Below are 7,281 nucleotides of genomic sequence, written 5' to 3'. Positions count from 1 at the left end.
GCTCTTCCAAATTCTTGGAGTATATTAGTATATCATCTATGAATATCTCCATGAATTTGTCAAGACAATCTCTAAAAATGCTATTCATTAGGTTCATGAAAGCAGCTGGTGTGTTTCTTAGTCCAAAAGGTAAGACTAAAAACTCATAATGGCCATATCTTGTTTTGAATGTTGTCTTAGATATGTCTTCCTCCCGAATCTGAAGTTGGTGATACTCAGATCTTAAACCAATCTTGGAGAATATAGTTGCCCCTTTCATTTGATCAAAAATTTCATCATCCTGGGTAGAGGGTACCGATTCTTTATGGTCACCTTATTCAACATGCAATAATCAATGCACAACCTTAAGGTACCATCCTTTTTCTTGACAAAAATTATAGGAACTCCCCACAGTGATACACTAGGACGTATGAACCCTTTATCCAAAAGTTCCTGTAACTAAACATTCATCTCATACATTTCTGTAGAAGACATATGGTAGGGAACCTTTGATTGAGGTTCTGCTCCTTGTACCAGATCTATAGAGAAATCAAACTCCCTTTTAGGGGGTAGTTCGGGTAAATCATCTAGAAACACATCTTTGAATTCTTGTAAAATAGGGTGGTCCTCTATTTGAGGTGGAGTCTCGCCTAGATTCTTAATATGAATTTTGCCTCAACTCCAAAGGTTGTTTGACACCATTTAGTATCACTAAATATCCTATGTCATCAAGACATCTAATCACCTTATCTCAACAGTCCACCAAGGCCTTATGCTCACTTAACCAATTAATACCTAAGATGACATCATATGAGCCTAAGGGCACTACATACAAGTTGACCTCAGTTTGAAAGCTAAGAAGTTCCAACTCACTACAAGATAAGCATTGCTCTACCCTGTGTTCAACCCTATTACCATACTCTACAATCCAAGGTTCAGCCATAAAACTAGCCCTAATAGGTATCTTGGTTAATATCTTAGGACCTACAAAACATTTAGTAGCACTAGTATCTATTAGGATAGAAACAAGGTAACTGAAAAGTGTACCAGTCATCTGAATGGGAGTGGCCTGATAATCTGCTTGTTGGTGATCAACTGCAACATGGATATGGTGTTGCAGAGGAAATTCCTTCTTATAAACTCATTGTGGACACTTAACAGCATAATGGTTTCCTCCACATACAAAACAACCTACCCTAGGTGCTCTTCTATTTTCATTTTTGTTTTAATCTCTTTGGTTGTTTCCATTCCTACCACCACCATTTCTAGGATTTTGATTGCGGTTCCAATTTTCCTTATTCTTGTTAAAATTCTCATGTCATTTTTCTTTCATGTTTCTAATTTGTTGCTTCTTTGCATTTCCTTTTGCTCTATCATCCTGATATCCTTTGTTATCCTTATATGACCTATTATCCTAAAACTTCCTTTTATAATTCTGGTTGGAGGATTTATATGATGAAGCATCCTTCAACCTCTACTCCTGCTTAAGGGCTTTACACAATGCAAAGTTCATGGTCTCAAGCTCCTGCATCTCAACCTAACTATAGATTTTAGGTCCCAAGCTCATTACAAACTTTCGAGTTCTAAAGAGTTCATCATGCTGATATTGTGGAACATACTTTAACAACTGGAAAAATCTCTCATGATACTATGTAACATTCATGTTCCCTTGCACTAATTTATAAAAATCTATTATTTTCTTGTCATAATAAAGCTAAGGTAACCATTGTTTGCAAAACAGATGCAAGAATTCTTCCCAAGTTACCTCTCCATGTTGGAGTTTCTTTTCAAGTGGCTGCTTCACCCATAAGCTGATAGGTGGCCCAAATTGCTCTAGATTTTCCAGTGTAATTTTGCACTAGGAAGTACTTCTCCATGCTATTAATCGATGCCTTTGCATCTTCCCTAGAAGCTCTACCATGGAATGTGGGTGGAGTCACCTTCTTGAGATCTTTGCTCAAGTCAGTAGCTATTTGAATCCTATCAGAATTAAGGAGAGCACTTCGACGGTCAGCTTCCACCCTTTGCTCTATCTTAGACCTCATAAGAGCTTCAACCAACTGCTCATCCTCACATTTCTTCCTTAACTCCTCTTCCTGCTTACTTAGGGCTTCAGAGTGTTGATCTTCATTATGCTTCCTTGCCTCTTCTTTGGCTTGTCTACCTCGAGCTCCTTGCTCTAGGTTATCCATCCATTAATTTTGTTGTTGTAAGAAATCCCCCTATTGAGTTAACAATGCCATTATCTGATCCAACCTCTCATTAGGTTCCTCAGCCCGTGCACTACTGTTGGACCCAACTTTTCATTTAGATATTGTGGCCACGATAATAATTCAAAACACCTGTCAAACATAGGCACAATTAGCATAGCAGCCCAAGGGCCTAGATTTAAACCATGCTCTGATACCATATGTAAGAACCAGTTCTAGACTAATTGTGCCATATCATCATTGACTAGAAAATGCAGAAAAGAACAATTAACATCAAAGTGGAAAAGTCAAAATTATTCATTAACAAAAATTTATGAATACATCGTTAAAATGATGATCATACATCCATGACATACATCATTACAGATTGCTGATCCAACTTATAACATTACATTAGTTACATGTAAATTATATTTTGCTAATTGTACATACAAAATTTACATGTATTTATAATTGGAACATCATCTTTTTAGCTATTTATAACTTGAGTAACAAAGACATGATTAAGTACATTTCAAATGGTGAGCAAAACAACCAAACTAAGATGGCATTTCCATAGTGTTCTTCCTCAAATCCAGTCTCCAAAGCTATAGGACTTCTCCCACCTGCTTCCTGAGACAAAAGTGTGGCCCAAGCACTTTAACCTTGCCAACCACAGAGTGAAGTACTCCCCCGAGATTCTTCCTAACACGAAGAATTCCCTAACCCTGGAACGAGAAGCCTAGCTTCTTGAAACAGGATGGATCAGATGTATTTGGTGCGACCGTGTAACATTTCTACATTGCAACCATGTGCCTAGTAGTGTAGCTGGAAAATAAAAATAAACTACACATCTACACATATGTAGTAAAACCAAATAAGCATAACCATGAACACATATACAATATTTGGAAAACAAAAATGGCTTGGCCAAGCACTTTTAAAATCCAGAATTACCTATAGAAGAAACAAAAACAACATGTAACCATTCTACAGAACTGGCAAATAGAGAAACTAAACATGAATATATCCATCTATCTATCCCAATAATTGCTACATTACACCCAGACATGGAGGAGTTACAGGTTCACACGCTGATTCTCAACAAGAGGTTGAATAAAAGATATTTCATTGCTAAGATTTTCTTTTACAAGAAATGTATATCCACTCAAACTAACCCAAAAATGCTAATGGATAGCTTATACAACTGTTATTAATCCACAATATTGCTTAAAACATGCTAATAATAATAATCTCAACAACCTCTAATAGGTCTTTTAAAGATTCATTTAAATAATAAAATGAAGAAAGGTACTACAACATGTAGTCTTTTCTATATACATTGGATCTACTCTAATAGCAAGTCATTCAGAAGATTGGAGTTAATTTTGGAAAGTTTCATTTACTATTATAGTAAAGTAAAAAGGCTTCGCAAGAAAATAAGAAGTACACAACCTATGGCTAACAATTGTTGAATAATCTTCTAATCAATGAACAATAATGGACTAAAATAAAACACTTTCACAAGAAAGGGCAATGCATTTTAAAGATTAGGAAATGTACTTAATTTCAGCATCCAATTGTCTCATGGTCCAATATTCATATGGTCATCAAATCAAGTTTGATGTCTTAAATTTAGTGGTTTTAGTAACTTTTGACCAATGGATATATGAGTTAGTCTTGTCTATTCACAGTTTTATCACCTACAAGAATTTGGTTTGAGGATGTCTTGAAGTTAATTCCAGACCATATCCTTGTAATAAATAGACCATATAATAGATGGGGGTTTAAGTAAAGGAGTAAAGATGAAGTAAAAAGGATTCTATATTGATATAAGGTAGGTGTTCTATACCATTTGTGCTTAAGTCCCTAAATGTTTATGTTTTCATATAAACAACCCAACTATACCTGGTAGTCTTGCTTTAGTTTTAGACAAGAAGCTCATAGTTCAACATTTAGGTGTAATGACCCCTTTTTGGGGGTCATTTGGTTTTATGACTTTTCCCTTTATTTATATTCTTTTTTCCATATTTTTTTGATGATGCCTTTGACAGATGCTAAAATTTCAACACTCACACCATTGAAGCTAAGAAAGAAAGCTGCTCCATTTGCCAAGATTGATTACGATTGGATCAATGGTTTGTAGTCCCCATTGAAGAAATAGACTAATTTATATTTATTTTTTCTGATCTAATCTCTTGAATCAGTTCATATATATATACTCATACCAATAGCCAAGACATAGGCGGACATGCCTATTTATTAATGAAAAGACATGACTGTATATAATAGTATATACTTTTAACAATATTTATTTATTATGATTTTTCAAAGTTAATATGATATTTAATTCATTTATATTTTAGATTATAATATATGATATAAATTATGTCAATTGTAATATATATTTAATGATTATATAATTGTATACAATGGTTTGTTCTATGAATAGACTTATAACTATTATCTTTTAATAACTCCTCTTAAAGATTATTGTCTTAATAAATCATTTAATATTGGTTTAACTTATTAAATTTTATAAGTTATTATTATTATTTATTTAACTTCATCAATATAATTATTATAATTATAATTATAATTTATTTATTTAGTCTTATATTGACTCTATAAGTTATTATTATTAATTGATTTATTAATAATGATTTAATATTACCTTATTACCTTAATAACGTTTTATTATTATATCAATAATATATTATTATTTATTCTTTAATAATATATTATACCATTAATAATATATCAATATTTCTTTTAATATATTATAACATTAAGAAATAATATATTTATTTATTCATAATAATTTACTTATATTACTCAAATTAGGGGACACGACAGTCCGCCCTTCCTCAAATTGCTTGTCCCCAAGCAATGATTGTTTACACTAAATCTTTATTGTGAATTCAATATACAAGTTATACACTGGAATGAAAGAATACATAAGGTATGCATGTAGTTAATGTCATAATGCATGAAGTAAATATCTGAGTGCTTGCAGACACAAAGCATACACGAAGAAGACACATTAATTCATGAAGACACAAAGTATACACGATGCAAACACATGATGCATGAAGGCACAAAGCATACACGATGCAGACACATCATACACTCCTTGTTGATTCTCACAATGAAGTAGAGTAAAAGGAATGAAAAATATACTTCCCCAATACTCCTTTTGATCATGGATCTTGCAAACACAAATAATTATTAGTATATAATAGCTCCAAGGAAGATGAGTCTTGTGATGATCCTTTTTTTTTTTCATTTACATAATCATTTGAAAGGAATATTTCTCTCTCTTCATTACGATTATCATAAGATGGTAGATTGACGGTGCAAAGGGCGTGTGAAATAGGCTACAAGTGATTCCCTAGAGGATATCCGTCATGTGCCCGAATTTACTCCGCCTCTCCCTCCACCAACTCCCTACCTTAGGATATCATAATGTGGATGAGAAGCTGAGTGTTAAATTTAATTTACTTAGTTCATTTGGAAGATTTCTTCTTTAGTACACAAAAAACTTTATTTCTCCTTATTATGATCATCTTCAGATGGTAGATTGAGGGTGCAGAGGGTGCGTGAAATAGGCTACAAGTAGTTCCCTAGAGGATATCCGTCAGGTGCTCGAATTTACTCTGCCTCTCCCTCCACCAACTCCCTATCTTAAGAGATCATAATGTGGATGAGAAAATGAATGTTAATCTAATGAATAGGAATCTTTCTCTCTCCTTATTACAATCATCTTGAGATGGTAGATTGATGGTGCAAAGGGTGCATGAAACAAGCTACAGGCGGTTCCCTAGAGGATATCTGTTAGGTGCTCGAATTTACTCCGGCTCTCCCTCCACCAACTCCCTATCTCAAGAGATCATAATGTGGATAAGAATTAGACCCCTCTGTACTATATAATCACATGTCTTTCCCTTCTATCATAATTGGTTAAATTTTTTCTTGTTGGGAATATGCACTGCTCTATGGACATGTATTTACTCTTTTGTAATGTCAGGTGTAAAACCAGTAGTCACTAAACTATGATAGGTCACTATATTTTCCATGGTGTTTAATACTTCACTTGGTACTTACTAAGATCTGGTCATACATGATCCTTATATATTATACATGTATCTACTTAATTTGATATAATAATGTTATGATACTAAATCTTCTCCCCACTTACAGTTTAGGGTTTCATATAAAAACTCTTCCACATCAATACTAACTCAAGGCTACTAACTGAACCAGACTCTATTCAAGGTTCTTGATCTTAGAAATGAGGTATCTAACAAGAATAATTACTTTTCAAACTTGAAAACATCTATTCATTTGTGACTTAAAGGCTTACAAAAACCCTTGCACTTCTAAGCTCTCCAAAGGAATGTAGGCTTCTTACATCACCCATGATTGATCACACCTCAAGGACAATTTCTCACTCACTCCTATAATGGAAGCTTAACATCTCATGGACAATCCCCAAGATATCAAGTAGATAGCTAATACAACTTATAATATTAGACTCATAAAAATGAAGTCCAACATCAACACAGCTGTTCTTAAGCATCGACAACTTGTCATCTACTCAAGAATACAATTGCTTATTAAAATTGGTTAAATCTATGTATTATAAATTCACAAAAAAATGTAGAGATTTAAATGATAATAGCTCCACTTTCTTCACATAGAATTTACTAATAGAGAATGAGAGCGATCTATTATAGAGTCATAAATATTATTGTATTCCAATCCACAATTTACTATATATTATAATATAAACTTTACTTTTTCATCATTTCCATTAATAATTTCTAATTATGAATTCACAAAATCTATATATACTACATATGTGAGTAACTTATAATAGCATTAGATATAATATCTAATTTTCATGTTTATATATTCACATCTACACACAGATAGATGATATTAACATCCCATGTATTCTAATATATGTAGAATTCCATATCTATTTCATTATTATACAAATTTTATATTTAAGCAATATATCTATGTCATAAATAGTAATCCCAAAGTGGATTTAAAATATTATAATTTTTATACCTACCTTTTAATGTGTTGGTGCCTCTTATACATGTAT

This window comes from Cupressus sempervirens, chromosome 10, assembly GCF_028749045.1.
Source record: "Cupressus sempervirens isolate cs-2001-9-10 chromosome 10, ASM2874904v1, whole genome shotgun sequence".
Taxonomy (NCBI): domain Eukaryota; kingdom Viridiplantae; phylum Streptophyta; class Pinopsida; order Cupressales; family Cupressaceae; genus Cupressus; species Cupressus sempervirens.
Note: the sequence above shows the minus strand (reverse complement) of the source record.